The 12,512-nt window shown below is 39.5% G+C and overlaps 22 non-coding genes across 22 annotated transcripts; all 22 read left to right on the top strand.

Annotated features, from left to right (window-relative positions):
* The first annotated feature begins 461 nt into the window (after positions 1 to 461).
* On the top strand, positions 462 to 533 carry TRNAQ-UUG (transfer RNA glutamine (anticodon UUG)). The gene has a single exon. It is a non-coding gene; the product is annotated as a tRNA-Gln (tRNA).
* Positions 534 to 833: 300 nt separating this feature from the next.
* TRNAQ-UUG (transfer RNA glutamine (anticodon UUG)) lies at positions 834 to 905 on the top strand. Its single transcript has one exon. It is a non-coding gene; the product is annotated as a tRNA-Gln (tRNA).
* Positions 906 to 1,205: 300 nt separating this feature from the next.
* On the top strand, positions 1,206 to 1,277 carry TRNAQ-CUG (transfer RNA glutamine (anticodon CUG)). Its single transcript has one exon. It is a non-coding gene; the product is annotated as a tRNA-Gln (tRNA).
* A 299-nt stretch (positions 1,278 to 1,576) lies between these two features.
* TRNAQ-UUG (transfer RNA glutamine (anticodon UUG)) lies at positions 1,577 to 1,648 on the top strand. The gene has a single exon. It is a non-coding gene; the product is annotated as a tRNA-Gln (tRNA).
* A 670-nt stretch (positions 1,649 to 2,318) lies between these two features.
* Positions 2,319 to 2,390, top strand: TRNAQ-UUG (transfer RNA glutamine (anticodon UUG)). The gene has a single exon. It is a non-coding gene; the product is annotated as a tRNA-Gln (tRNA).
* Positions 2,391 to 2,690: 300 nt separating this feature from the next.
* On the top strand, positions 2,691 to 2,762 carry TRNAQ-CUG (transfer RNA glutamine (anticodon CUG)). The gene has a single exon. It is a non-coding gene; the product is annotated as a tRNA-Gln (tRNA).
* A 299-nt stretch (positions 2,763 to 3,061) lies between these two features.
* Positions 3,062 to 3,133, top strand: TRNAQ-UUG (transfer RNA glutamine (anticodon UUG)). Its single transcript has one exon. It is a non-coding gene; the product is annotated as a tRNA-Gln (tRNA).
* A 671-nt stretch (positions 3,134 to 3,804) lies between these two features.
* On the top strand, positions 3,805 to 3,876 carry TRNAQ-UUG (transfer RNA glutamine (anticodon UUG)). Its single transcript has one exon. It is a non-coding gene; the product is annotated as a tRNA-Gln (tRNA).
* Positions 3,877 to 4,160: 284 nt separating this feature from the next.
* TRNAQ-CUG (transfer RNA glutamine (anticodon CUG)) lies at positions 4,161 to 4,232 on the top strand. Its single transcript has one exon. It is a non-coding gene; the product is annotated as a tRNA-Gln (tRNA).
* A 671-nt stretch (positions 4,233 to 4,903) lies between these two features.
* TRNAQ-UUG (transfer RNA glutamine (anticodon UUG)) lies at positions 4,904 to 4,975 on the top strand. Its single transcript has one exon. It is a non-coding gene; the product is annotated as a tRNA-Gln (tRNA).
* A 669-nt stretch (positions 4,976 to 5,644) lies between these two features.
* TRNAQ-CUG (transfer RNA glutamine (anticodon CUG)) lies at positions 5,645 to 5,716 on the top strand. Its single transcript has one exon. It is a non-coding gene; the product is annotated as a tRNA-Gln (tRNA).
* Positions 5,717 to 6,013: 297 nt separating this feature from the next.
* On the top strand, positions 6,014 to 6,085 carry TRNAQ-CUG (transfer RNA glutamine (anticodon CUG)). Its single transcript has one exon. It is a non-coding gene; the product is annotated as a tRNA-Gln (tRNA).
* A 672-nt stretch (positions 6,086 to 6,757) lies between these two features.
* Positions 6,758 to 6,829, top strand: TRNAQ-UUG (transfer RNA glutamine (anticodon UUG)). The gene has a single exon. It is a non-coding gene; the product is annotated as a tRNA-Gln (tRNA).
* A 1,044-nt stretch (positions 6,830 to 7,873) lies between these two features.
* Positions 7,874 to 7,945, top strand: TRNAQ-UUG (transfer RNA glutamine (anticodon UUG)). The gene has a single exon. It is a non-coding gene; the product is annotated as a tRNA-Gln (tRNA).
* A 297-nt stretch (positions 7,946 to 8,242) lies between these two features.
* Positions 8,243 to 8,314, top strand: TRNAQ-CUG (transfer RNA glutamine (anticodon CUG)). The gene has a single exon. It is a non-coding gene; the product is annotated as a tRNA-Gln (tRNA).
* Positions 8,315 to 8,614: 300 nt separating this feature from the next.
* TRNAQ-UUG (transfer RNA glutamine (anticodon UUG)) lies at positions 8,615 to 8,686 on the top strand. The gene has a single exon. It is a non-coding gene; the product is annotated as a tRNA-Gln (tRNA).
* Positions 8,687 to 9,730: 1,044 nt separating this feature from the next.
* Positions 9,731 to 9,802, top strand: TRNAQ-UUG (transfer RNA glutamine (anticodon UUG)). The gene has a single exon. It is a non-coding gene; the product is annotated as a tRNA-Gln (tRNA).
* Positions 9,803 to 10,099: 297 nt separating this feature from the next.
* Positions 10,100 to 10,171, top strand: TRNAQ-CUG (transfer RNA glutamine (anticodon CUG)). Its single transcript has one exon. It is a non-coding gene; the product is annotated as a tRNA-Gln (tRNA).
* A 300-nt stretch (positions 10,172 to 10,471) lies between these two features.
* On the top strand, positions 10,472 to 10,543 carry TRNAQ-UUG (transfer RNA glutamine (anticodon UUG)). Its single transcript has one exon. It is a non-coding gene; the product is annotated as a tRNA-Gln (tRNA).
* A 1,041-nt stretch (positions 10,544 to 11,584) lies between these two features.
* TRNAQ-UUG (transfer RNA glutamine (anticodon UUG)) lies at positions 11,585 to 11,656 on the top strand. Its single transcript has one exon. It is a non-coding gene; the product is annotated as a tRNA-Gln (tRNA).
* Positions 11,657 to 11,953: 297 nt separating this feature from the next.
* On the top strand, positions 11,954 to 12,025 carry TRNAQ-CUG (transfer RNA glutamine (anticodon CUG)). The gene has a single exon. It is a non-coding gene; the product is annotated as a tRNA-Gln (tRNA).
* Positions 12,026 to 12,325: 300 nt separating this feature from the next.
* On the top strand, positions 12,326 to 12,397 carry TRNAQ-UUG (transfer RNA glutamine (anticodon UUG)). Its single transcript has one exon. It is a non-coding gene; the product is annotated as a tRNA-Gln (tRNA).
* Positions 12,398 to 12,512: the final 115 nt, after the last annotated feature.

Genomic DNA, 12,512 nt, shown 5'->3' with positions numbered 1-12,512 from the left:
GCATCGTTCATCTCAGTTGAAAGGATTTTTATCTTTCTGAGTAATGTTTGTTTTCACCATAGAAATGTATATTGGAAGGAAGTATTACAAGTCCTATGGTGTAATGGTGAGCACTCTGGACTTTGAATCCAGCGATCCGAGTTCAAATCTCGGTAGTACCTTCGTTTATTATGGTATGATATATCGCCGAGATAAACATCGATATATACAAACTTGCGGCGCAGGAGGAATGCGACGTGCCCTCACGCCAATCTGTAATAAATCCTTCCTTAAAATCATCATCTGATGGCAGTTCCTAAAACAATAATACCATTCATGATATCAATGCGTGAGAAGGTGTCAATGTCTGAGTGACGCACAGGTATTCCAATTGCATCGGTCATCTCAGTTGAAAGGATTATTATCTTTCTGAGTAATGTTTGTTTTCACCATAGAAACGTATATTCGAAAGAAGTATTACAGTTCCTATGGTGTAATGGTTAGCACTCTGGATTTTGAATCCAGCGATCCGAGTTCAAATCTCGGTAGGACCTTCGTTTATTTTGGTATGATATATCGCCGAGATAAACATCGATATATACACACTTGCGGCGCAGGAGGAATGCGACGTGCCCTCACGCCAATCTGTAAAAAATCCTGCCTTAAAATCATCATCTGATGGCAGTTCCTAAAACAATAATACCATTCATGATATCAATGCGTGAGAAGGTGTCAATGTCTGAGTGACGCACATGTATTCGAATTGCATCGTTCATCTCAGTTGAAAGGATTTTTATCTTTCTGAGTAATGTTTGTTTTCACCATAGAAATGTATATTGGAAGGAGGTATTACAAGTCCTATGGTGTAATGGTGAGCACTCTGGACTTTGAATCCAGCGATCCGAGTTCAAATCTCGGTAGGACCTTCGTTTATTTTGGTATGATATATCCCCGAGGTAAACATCGATATATACAAACTTGCGGCGCAGGAGGAATGCGACGTGCCCTCATGCCAATCTGTAATAAATCCTTCCTTAAAATCATCATCTGATGGCAGTTCCTAAAACAATAATACCATTCATGATATCAATGCGTGAGAAGGTGTCAATGTCTGAGTGACGCACATGTATTCGAATTGCATCGTTCATCTCAGTTGAAAGGATTTTTATCTTTTTAAGTAATGTTTGTTTTCACCATAGAAATGTATATTGGAAGGAAGTATTACAGGTCCTATGGTGTAATGGTTAGCATTCTGAACTCTGAATCCAGCGATCCGAGTTCAAATCTCGGTAGGACCTTCGTTTATTTTGGTATAATATATCGCCTCGATAAACATCGATATATACAAACTTGCGGCGCAGGAGGAATGCGACGTGCCCTCACGCCAATCTGTAATAAATCCTTCCTTAAAATCATCATCTGATGGCAGTTCCTAAAACAGTAATACCATTCATGATATCAATGCGTGAGAAGGTGTCAATGTCTGAGTGACGCACAGGTATTCGAATTGCATCGGTCATCTCAGTTGAAAGATTTTTATCTTTCTGAGTAATGTTTGTTTTCACCATAGAAATGTATATTGGAAGGAAGTATTACAGGCCCTATGGTGTAGTGGTTAGCACTCTGGACTTTGAATCCAGCGATCCGAGTTCAAATCTCAGTGGGACCTTCGGTTATTTTGGTATGATATATCGCCGAGATAAACATCGATATATACAAACTTGCGGCGCAGGAGGAATGCGACGTGACCTCACGCCAATCTGTAATAAATCTTCCTTTAAATCATCATCTGATGGCAGTTGCTAAAACAATAATACCATAATGATATCAATGCGCGAGAAGGTGTCAATGTCTGAGTGACGCACAGGTATTCATAATGCATTGGTCATCTCAGTTGAAAGGATTTTTATCTTTCTGAGTAATGTTTGTTTTCACCATAGAAATGTATATTGGAAGGAAGTATTACAAGTCCTATGGTGTAATGGTGAGCACTCTGGACTTTGAATCCAGCGATCCGAGTTCAAATCTCGGTAGTACCTTCGTTTATTATGGTATGATATATCGCCGAGATAAACATCGATATATACAAACTTGCGGCGCAGGAGGAATGCGACGTGCCCTCACGCCAATCTGTAATAAATCCTTCCTTAAAATCATCATCTGATGGCAGTTCCTAAAACAATAATACCATTCATGATATCAATGCGTGAGAAGGTGTCAATGTCTGAGTGACGCACATGTATTCGAATTGCATCGTTCATCTCAGTTGAAAGGATTTTTATCTTTCTGAGTAATGTTTGTTTTCACCATAGAAATGTATATTGGAAGGAGGTATTACAAGTCCTATGGTGTAATGGTGAGCACTCTGGACTTTGAATCCAGCGATCCGAGTTCAAATCTCGGTAGGACCTTCGTTTATTTTGGTATGATATATCCCCGAGGTAAACATCGATATATACAAACTTGCGGCGCAGGAGGAATGCGACGTGCCCTCATGCCAATCTGTAATAAATCCTTCCTTAAAATCATCATCTGATGGCAGTTCCTAAAACAATAATACCATTCATGATATCAATGCGTGAGAAGGTGTCAATGTCTGAGTGACGCACATGTATTCGAATTGCATCGTTCATCTCAGTTGAAAGGATTTTTATCTTTTTAAGTAATGTTTGTTTTCACCATAGAAATGTATATTGGAAGGAAGTATTACAGGTCCTATGGTGTAATGGTTAGCATTCTGAACTCTGAATCCAGCGATCCGAGTTCAAATCTCGGTAGGACCTTCGTTTATTTTGGTATAATATATCGCCTCGATAAACATCGATATATACAAACTTGCGGCGCAGGAGGAATGCGACGTGCCCTCACGCCAATCTGTAATAAATCCTTCCTTAAAATCATCATCTGATGGCAGTTCCTAAAACAGTAATACCATTCATGATATCAATGCGTGAGAAGGTGTCAATGTCTGAGTGACGCACAGGTATTCGAATTGCATCGGTCATCTCAGTTGAAAGATTTTTATCTTTCTGAGTAATGTTTGTTTTCACCATAGAAATGTATATTGGAAGGAAGTATTACAGGCCCTATGGTGTAGTGGTTAGCACTCTGGACTTTGAATCCAGCGATCCGAGTTCAAATCTCAGTGGGACCTTCGGTTATTTTGGTATGATATATCGCCGAGATAAACATCGATATATACAAACTTGCGGCGCAGGAGGAATGCGACGTGACCTCACGCCAATCTGTAATAAATCTTCCTTTAAATCATCATCTGATGGCAGTTGCTAAAACAATAATACCATTCATGATATCAATACGTGAGAAGGTGTCAATGTCTGAGTGACGCCCAGGTATTCGAAATGCATCGGTCATCGCAGTTGAAAGTATTTTTATCATTCTGAGTAATGTTTGTTTTCACCATAGAAACGTATATTGGAAAGAAGTATTACACGTCCTATGGTGTAATGGTTAGCACTCTGTACTTTAAATCCAGCGATCCGAGTTCAAATCTCGGTAGGATATTCGTTTATTTTGGTATGATATATCGCCGAGATAAACATCGATATATACAAACTTGCGGCGCAGGAGGAATGCGACGTGCCCTCACGCCAATCTGTAATAAATCCTTCCTTAAAATCATCATCTGATGGCAGTTGCTAAAACAATAATACCATTCATGATATCAATGCGTGAGACGGTGTCAATGTCTGAGTGACGCACATGTATTCGAATTGCATCGTTCATCTCAGTTGAAAGGATTTTTATCTTTCTGAGTAATGTTTGTTTTCACCATAGAAATGTATAATGAAAGGAAGTATTACAAGTCCTATGGTGTAATGGTGAGCACTCTGGACTTTGAATCCAGCGATCTGAGTTCAAATCTCGGTAGGACCTTCGTTAATTTTGATATAATACACCGCCAAGATATACAAACTTTCAGCGCAGGAGGAATGCGACGTGCCTTCACGCCAATCTGCAATAAATCCTTCCTTAAAATCATCATCTGATGGCAGTTGCTAAAACAATAATACCATAATGATATCAATGCGCGAGAAGGTGTCAATGTCTGAGTGACGCACAGGTATTCATAATGCATTGGTCATCTCAGTTGAAAGGATTTTTATCCTTCTGAGTAATGTTTGTTTTCACCATAGAAATGTATATTGAAAATTATTACAGGTCCTATGGTGTAATGGTTAGCACTCTGGACTCTGAATCCAGCGATTCGAGTTCAAATCTCGGTAGGACCTTCGTTTATTTTGGTATGATATATCCCCGAGGTAAACATCGATATATACAAACTTGCGGCGCAGGAGGAATGCGACGTGCCCTCATGCCAATCTGTAATAAATCCTTCCTTAAAATCATCATCTGATGGCAGTTGCTAAAACAATAATACCATAATGATATCAATGCGCGAGAAGGTGTCAATGTCTGAGTGACGCACAGGTATTCATAATGCATTGGTCATCTCAGTTGAAAGGATTTTTATCTTTCTGAGTAATGTTTGTTTTCACCATAGAAATGTATATTGGAAGGAAGTATTACAAGTCCTATGGTGTAATGGTGAGCACTCTGGACTTTCAATCCAGCGATCCGAGTTCAAATCTCGGTAGTACCTTCGTTTATTTTGGTATGATATATCGCCGAGATAAACATCGATATATACAAACTTGCGGCGCAGGAGGAATGCGACGTGCCCTCACGCCAATCTGTAATAAATCCTTCCTTAAAATCATCATCTGATGGCAGTTCCTAAAACAATAATACCATTCATGATATCAATGCGTGAGAAGGTGTCAATGTCTGAGTGACGCACAGGTATTCCAATTGCATCGGTCATCTCAGTTGAAAGGATTATTATCTTTCTGAGTAATGTTTGTTTTCACCATAGAAACGTATATTCGAAAGAAGTATTACAGTTCCTATGGTGTAATGGTTAGCACTCTGGATTTTGAATCCAGCGATCCGAGTTCAAATCTCGGTAGGACCTTCGTTTATTTTGGTATGATATATCGCCGAGATAAACATCGATATATACACACTTGCGGCGCAGGAGGAATGCGACGTGCCCTCACGCCAATCTGTAAAAAATCCTGCCTTAAAATCATCATCTGATGGCAGTTCCTAAAACAATAATACCATTCATGATATCAATGCGTGAGAAGGTGTCAATGTCTGAGTGACGCACATGTATTCGAATTGCATCATTCATCTCAGTTGAAAGGATTTTTATCTTTCTGAGTAATGTTTGTTTTCACCATAGAAATGTATATTGGAAGGAGGTATTACAAGTCCTATGGTGTAATGGTGAGCACTCTGGACTTTGAATCCAGCGATCCGAGTTCAAATCTCGGTAGTACCTTCGTTTATTTTGGTATGATATATCCACGAGGTAAACATCGATATATATAAACTTGCGGCGCAGGAGGAATGCGACGTGCCCTCACGCCAATCTGTAATAAATCCTTCCTTAAAATCATCATCTGATGGCAGTTGCTGAAACAATAATACCTTTCATGATATCAATGCGTGAGACGGTGTCCATGTCTGAGTGACGCACAGGTATTCGAATTGCATCGGTCATCTCAGTTGAAAGGATTTTTATCTTTCTGAGTAATGTTTGTTTTCACCATAGAAATGTATATTGAAAAGTATTACAGGTCCTATGGTGTAATGGTTAGCACTCTGGACTCTGAATCCAGCGATCCGAGTTCAAATCTCGGTAGTACCTTCGTTTATTTTGGTATGATATATCCACGAGGTAAACATCGATATATATAAACTTGCGGCGCAGGAGGAATGCGACGTGCCTTCACGCCAATCTGTAATAAATCCTTCCTTAAAATCATCATCTGATGGCAGTTGCTGAAACAATAATACCTTTCATGATATCAATGCGTGAGACGGTGTCCATGTCTGAGTGACGCACAGGTATTCGAATTGCATCGGTCATCTCAGTTGAAAGGATTTTTATCTTTCTGAGTAATGTTTGTTTTCACCATAGAAATGTATATTGAAAAGTATTACAGGTCCTATGGTGTAATGGTTAGCACTCTGGACTCTGAATCCAGCGATCCGAGTTCAAATCTCGGTAGGACCTTCGTTTATTTTGGTATGATATATCCCCGAGGTAAACATCGATATATACAAACTTGCGGCGCAGGAGGAATGCGACGTTCCCTCATGCCAATCTGTAATAAATCCTTCCTTAAAATCATCATCTGATGGCAGTTGCTAAAACAATAATACCATTCATGATAATAATGCGTGAGAAGGTGTCAATGTCTGAATGACGCACAGGTATTCGAAATTCATCGGTCATCTCAGTTGAAAGGATTTTTATCTTTCTGAGTAATGTTTGTTTTCACCATAGAAATGTATATTGGCAGGAAGTATTACAGGCCCTATGGTGTAATGGTTAGCACTCTGGACTTTGAATCCAGCGATCCAAGTTCAAATCTCGGTAGTACCTTCGTTTATTTTGGTATGATATATCGCCGAGATAAACATCGATATATACACACTTGCGGCGCAGGAGGAATGCGACTTGCCCTCACGCCAATCTGTAAAAAATCCTGCCTTAAAATCATCATCTGATGGCAGTTGCTAAAACAATAATACCTTTCATGATATCAATGCGTGAGACGGTGTCAATGTCTGAGTGACGTACAGGTATTCGAATTGCATCGGTCATCTCAGTTGAAATGATTTTTATCTTTCTGAGTAATGTTTGTTTTCACCATAGAAATGTATATTGGCAGGAAGTATTACAGGTCCTATGGTGTAATGGTTAGCACTCTGGACTTTGAATCCAGCGATCCGAGTTCAAATCTCGGTAGTACCTTCGTTTATTTTGGTATGATATATCGCCGAGATAAACATCGATATATACACACTTGCGGCGCAGGAGGAATGCGACGTGCCCTCACGCCAATCTGTAATAAATCCTTCCTTAAAATCATCATCTGATCGCAGTTCCTAAAGCAGTAATACCATTCATGATATCAATGCGTGAGAAGGTGTCAATGTCTGAGTGACGCACAGGTATTCGAATTGCATCGGTCATCTCAGTTGAAAGGATTTTTATCTTTCTGAGTAATGTTTGTTTTCACCATAGAAATGTATATTGGAAGCAAGTAATACAAGTCCTATGGTGTAATGATCAGCAATCTGGACTTTGAATCCAGCGATCCGAGTTCAAAACTCTGTAGGACCTTCGTTTATTTTGGTATGATATATCGCCGAGATAAATATCGATATATACAAACTTGCGGCGCAGGAGGAATGCGACGTGCCATCACGCCAATCTGTAATAAATCCTTCCTTAAAATCATCATCTGATGGCAGTTCCTAAAACAATAATACCATTCATGATATCAATGCGTGAGAAGGTGTCCATGTCTGAGTGACGCACATGTTTTCGAATTGCATCGTTCATCTCAGTTGAAAGGATTTTTATCTTTCTGAGTAATGTTTGTTTTCACCATAGACATGTATACTGGCAGGAAGTATTACAGGCCCTATGGTGTAATGGTTAGTACTCTGGACATTAAATCCAGCGATCCGAGTTCAAATCTCGGTAGGATCTTCGTTTATTTTGGTATGATATATCGCCGAGATAAACATCGATATATACAAACTTGCGGCGCAGGAGGAATGCGACGTGCCCTCACGCCAATCTGTAATAAATCCTTCCTTAAAATCATCATCTGATGGCAGTTACTAAAACAATAATACCATTCATGATATCAATGCGTGAGAAGGTGTCAATGTCTGAGTGACGCACAGGTATTCCAATTGCATCGGTCATCTCAGTTGAAAGTATTATTATCTTTCTGAGTAATGTTTGTTTTCACCATAGAAACGTATATTCGAAAGAAGTATTACAGGTCCTATGGTGTAATGGTTAGCACTCTGTACTTTGAATCCAGCGATCCGAGTTCAAATCTCGGTAGGACCTTCGTTTATTTTGGTATGATATATCGCCGAGATAAACATCGATATATACACATTTGCGGCGCAGGAGGAATGGGACGAGCCCTCACGCCAATCTGTAAAAAATCCTGCCTTAAAATCATCATCTGATGGCAGTTCCTAAAACAATAATACCATTCATGATATCAATGCGTGAGAAGGTGTCAATGTCTGAGTGACGCACATGTATTCGAATTGCATCGTTCATCTCAGTTGAAAGGATTTTTATCTTTCTGAGTAATGTTTGTTTTCACCATAGAAATGTATATTGATAAGTATTACAGGTCTTATGGTGTAATGGTTAGCACTCTGGACTCTGAATCCAGCGATCCGAGTTCAAATCTCGGTAGGACCTTTGTTTATTTTGGTATGATATATCCCCGAGGTAAACATCGATATATACAAACTTGCGGCGCAGGAGGAATGCGACGTGCCCTCACGCCAATCTGTAATAAATCCTTCCTTAAAATCATCATCTGATGGCAGTTGCTAAAACAATAATACCATTCATGATAATAATGCGTGAGAAGGTGTCAATGTCTGAGTGACGTACAGGTATTCGAATTGCATCGGTCATCTCAGTTGAAATGATTTTTATCTTTCTGAGTAATGTTTGTTTTCACCATAGAAATGTATATTGGCAGGAAGTATTACAGGTCCTATGGTGTAATGGTTAGCACTCTGGACTTTGAATCCAGCGATCCGAGTTCAAATCTCGGTAGTACCTTCGTTTATTTTGGTATGATATATCGCCGAGATAAACATCGATATATACACACTTGCGGCGCAGGAGGAATGCGACGTGCCCTCACGCCAATCTGTAATAAATCCTTCCTTAAAATCATCATCTGATCGCAGTTCCTAAAGCAGTAATACCATTCATGATATCAATGCGTGAGAAGGTGTCAATGTCTGAGTGACGCACAGGTATTCGAATTGCATCGGTCATCTCAGTTGAAAGGATTTTTATCTTTCTGAGTAATGTTTGTTTTCACCATAGAAATGTATATTGGAAGCAAGTAATACAAGTCCTATGGTGTAATGATCAGCAATCTGGACTTTGAATCCAGCGATCCGAGTTCAAAACTCTGTAGGACCTTCGTTTATTTTGGTATGATATATCGCCGAGATAAATATCGATATATACAAACTTGCGGCGCAGGTGGAATGCGACGTGCCATCACGCCAATCTGTAATAAATCCTTCCTTAAAATCATCATCTGATGGCAGTTCCTAAAACAATAATACCATTCATGATATCAATGCGTGAGAAGGTGTCCATGTCTGAGTGACGCACATGTTTTCGAATTGCATCGTTCATCTCAGTTGAAAGGATTTTTATCTTTCTGAGTAATGTTTGTTTTCACCATAGACATGTATACTGGCAGGAAGTATTACAGGCCCTATGGTGTAATGGTTAGTACTCTGGACATTAAATCCAGCGATCCGAGTTCAAATCTCGGTAGGATCTTCGTTTATTTTGGTATGATATATCGCCGAGATAAACATCGATATATACAAACTTGCGGCGCAGGAGGAATGCGACGTGCCCTCACGCCAATCTGTAATAAATCCTTCCTTAAAATCATCATCTGATGGCAGTTACTAAAACAATAATACCATTCATGATATCAATGCGTGAGAAGGTGTCAATGTCTGAGTGACGCACAGGTATTCCAATTGCATCGGTCATCTCAGTTGAAAGTATTATTATCTTTCTGAGTAATGTTTGTTTTCACCATAGAAACGTATATTCGAAAGAAGTATTACAGGTCCTATGGTGTAATGGTTAGCACTCTGGACTTTGAATCCAGCGATCCGAGTTCAAATCTCGGTAGGACCTTCGTTTATTTTGGTATGATATATCGCCGAGATAAACATCGATATATACACATTTGCGGCGCAGGAGGAATGCGACGAGCCCTCACGCCAATCTGTAAAAAATCCTGCCTTAAAATCATCATCTGATGGCAGTTCCTAAAACAATAATACCATTCATGATATCAATGCGTGAGAAGGTGTCAATGTCTGAGTGACGCACATGTATTCGAATTGCATCGTTCATCTCAGTTGAAAGGATTTTTATCTTTCTGAGTAATGTTTGTTTTCACCATAGAAATGTATATTGATAAGTATTACAGGTCTTATGGTGTAATGGTTAGCACTCTGGACTCTGAATCCAGCGATCCGAGTTCAAATCTCGGTAGGACCTTCGTTTATTTTGGTATGATATATCCCCGAGGTAAACATCGATATATACAAACTTGCGGCGCAGGAGGAATGCGACGTGCTGTCATGCCAATCTGTAATAAATCCTTCCTTAAAATCATCATCTGATGGCAGTTGCTAAAACAATAATACCATTCATGATAATAATGCGTGAGAAGGTGTCAATGTCTGAGTGACGCACATGTATTCGAATTGCATCGTTCATCTCAGTTGAAAGGATTTTTATCTTTCTGAGTAATGTTTGTTTTCACCATAGAAATGTATATTGGAAGGAAGTATTACAGGTCCTATGGTGTAATGGTGAGCACTCTGGACTTTGAATCCAGCGATCCGAGTTCAAATCTCGGTAGTACCTTCGTTTATTTTGGTATGATATATCCCCGAGGTAAACATCGATATATACAAATTTGCGGCGCAGGAGGAATGCGACGTGCCCTCACGCCAATCTGCAATAAATCCTTCCTTAAAATCATCATCTGATGGCAGTTGCTAAAACAATAATACCATTCATGATAATAATGCGTGAGAAGGTGTCAATGTCTGAATGACGCACAAGTATTCGAAATTCATCGGTCATCTCGGTTGAAAGGATTTTTATCTTTCTGAGTAATGTTTGTTTTCACCATAGAAATGTATATTGGCAGGAAGTATTACAGGCCCTATGGTGTAATGGTTAGTACTCTGGACTTTAAATCCAGCGATCCGAGTTCAAATCTCGGTAGGATCTTCGTTTATTTTGGTATGATATATCGCCGTGATAAACATCGATATATACAAACTTGCGGCGCAGGAGGAATGCGACGTGCCCTCACCCCAATCTGTAATAAATCCTTCCTTAAAATCATCATCTGATGGCAGTTCCTAAAACAATAATACCATTCATGATATCAATGCGTGAGAAGGTGTCAATGTCTGAGTGACGCACAGGTATTCCAATTGCATCGGTCATCTCAGTTGAAAGGATTTTTATCTTTCTGAGTAATGTTTGTTTTCACCATAGAAATGTATATTGATAAGTATTACATGTCCTATGGTGTAATGGTTAACACTCTGGACTTTGAATCCAGCGATCTGAATTCAAATCTCGGTAGTACCTTTGTTTATTTTGGTATGATATATCCCCGAGGTAAACATCGATATATACAAACTTGCGGCGCAGGAGGAATGCGACGTGCCCTCACGCCAATCTGTAATAAATCCTTCCTTAAAATCATCATCTGATGGCAGTTACTAAAACAATAATACCATTCATGATATCAATGCGTGAGAAGGTGTCAATGTCTGAGTGACGCACAGGTATTCCAATTGCATCGGTCATCTCAGTTGAAAGTATTATTATCTTTCTGAGTAATGTTTGTTTTCACCATAGAAACGTATATTCGAAAGAAGTATTACAGGTCCTATGGTGTAATGGTTAGCACTCTGGACTTTGAATCCAGCGATCCGAGTTCAAATCTCGGTAGGACCTTCGTTTATTTTGGTATGATATATCGCCGAGATAAACATCGATATATACACATTTGCGGCGCAGGAGGAATGCGACGAGCCCTCACGCCAATCTGTAAAAAATCCTGCCTTAAAATCATCATCTGATGGCAGTTCCTAAAACAATAATACCATTCATGATATCAATGCGTGAGAAGGTGTCAATGTCTGAGTGACGCACATGTATTCGAATTGCATCGTTCATCTCAGTTGAAAGGATTTTTATCTTTCTGAGTAATGTTTGTTTTCACCATAGAAATGTATATTGATAAGTATTACAGGTCTTATGGTGTAATGGTTAGCACTCTGGACTCTGAATCCAGCGATCCGAGTTCAAATCTCGGTAGGACCTTCGTTTATTTTGGTATGATATATCCCCGAGGTAAACATCGATATATACAAACTTGCGGCGCAGGAGGAATGCGACGTGCTGTCATGCCAATCTGTAATAAATCCTTCCTTAAAATCATCATCTGATGGCAGTTGCTAAAACAATAATACCATTCATGATAATAATGCGTGAGAAGGTGTCAATGTCTGAGTGACGCACATGTATTCGAATTGCATCGTTCATCTCAGTTGAAAGGATTTTTATCTTTCTGAGTAATGTTTGTTTTCACCATAGAAATGTATATTGGAAGGAAGTATTACAGGTCCTATGGTGTAATGGTGAGCACTCTGGACTTTGAATCCAGCGATCCGAGTTCAAATCTCGGTAGTACCTTCGTTTATTTTGGTATGATATATCCCCGAGGTAAACATCGATATATACAAATTTGCGGCGCAGGAGGAATGCGACGTGCCCTCACGCCAATCTGCAATAAATCCTTCCTTAAAAT

This window comes from Saccoglossus kowalevskii, chromosome 11 (assembly GCF_978046115.1).
Source record: "Saccoglossus kowalevskii chromosome 11, keSacKowa6.1, whole genome shotgun sequence".
Lineage (NCBI taxonomy): Eukaryota > Metazoa > Hemichordata > Enteropneusta > Harrimaniidae > Saccoglossus > Saccoglossus kowalevskii.
This window is presented reverse-complemented; position numbering and strand designations above follow the sequence as displayed.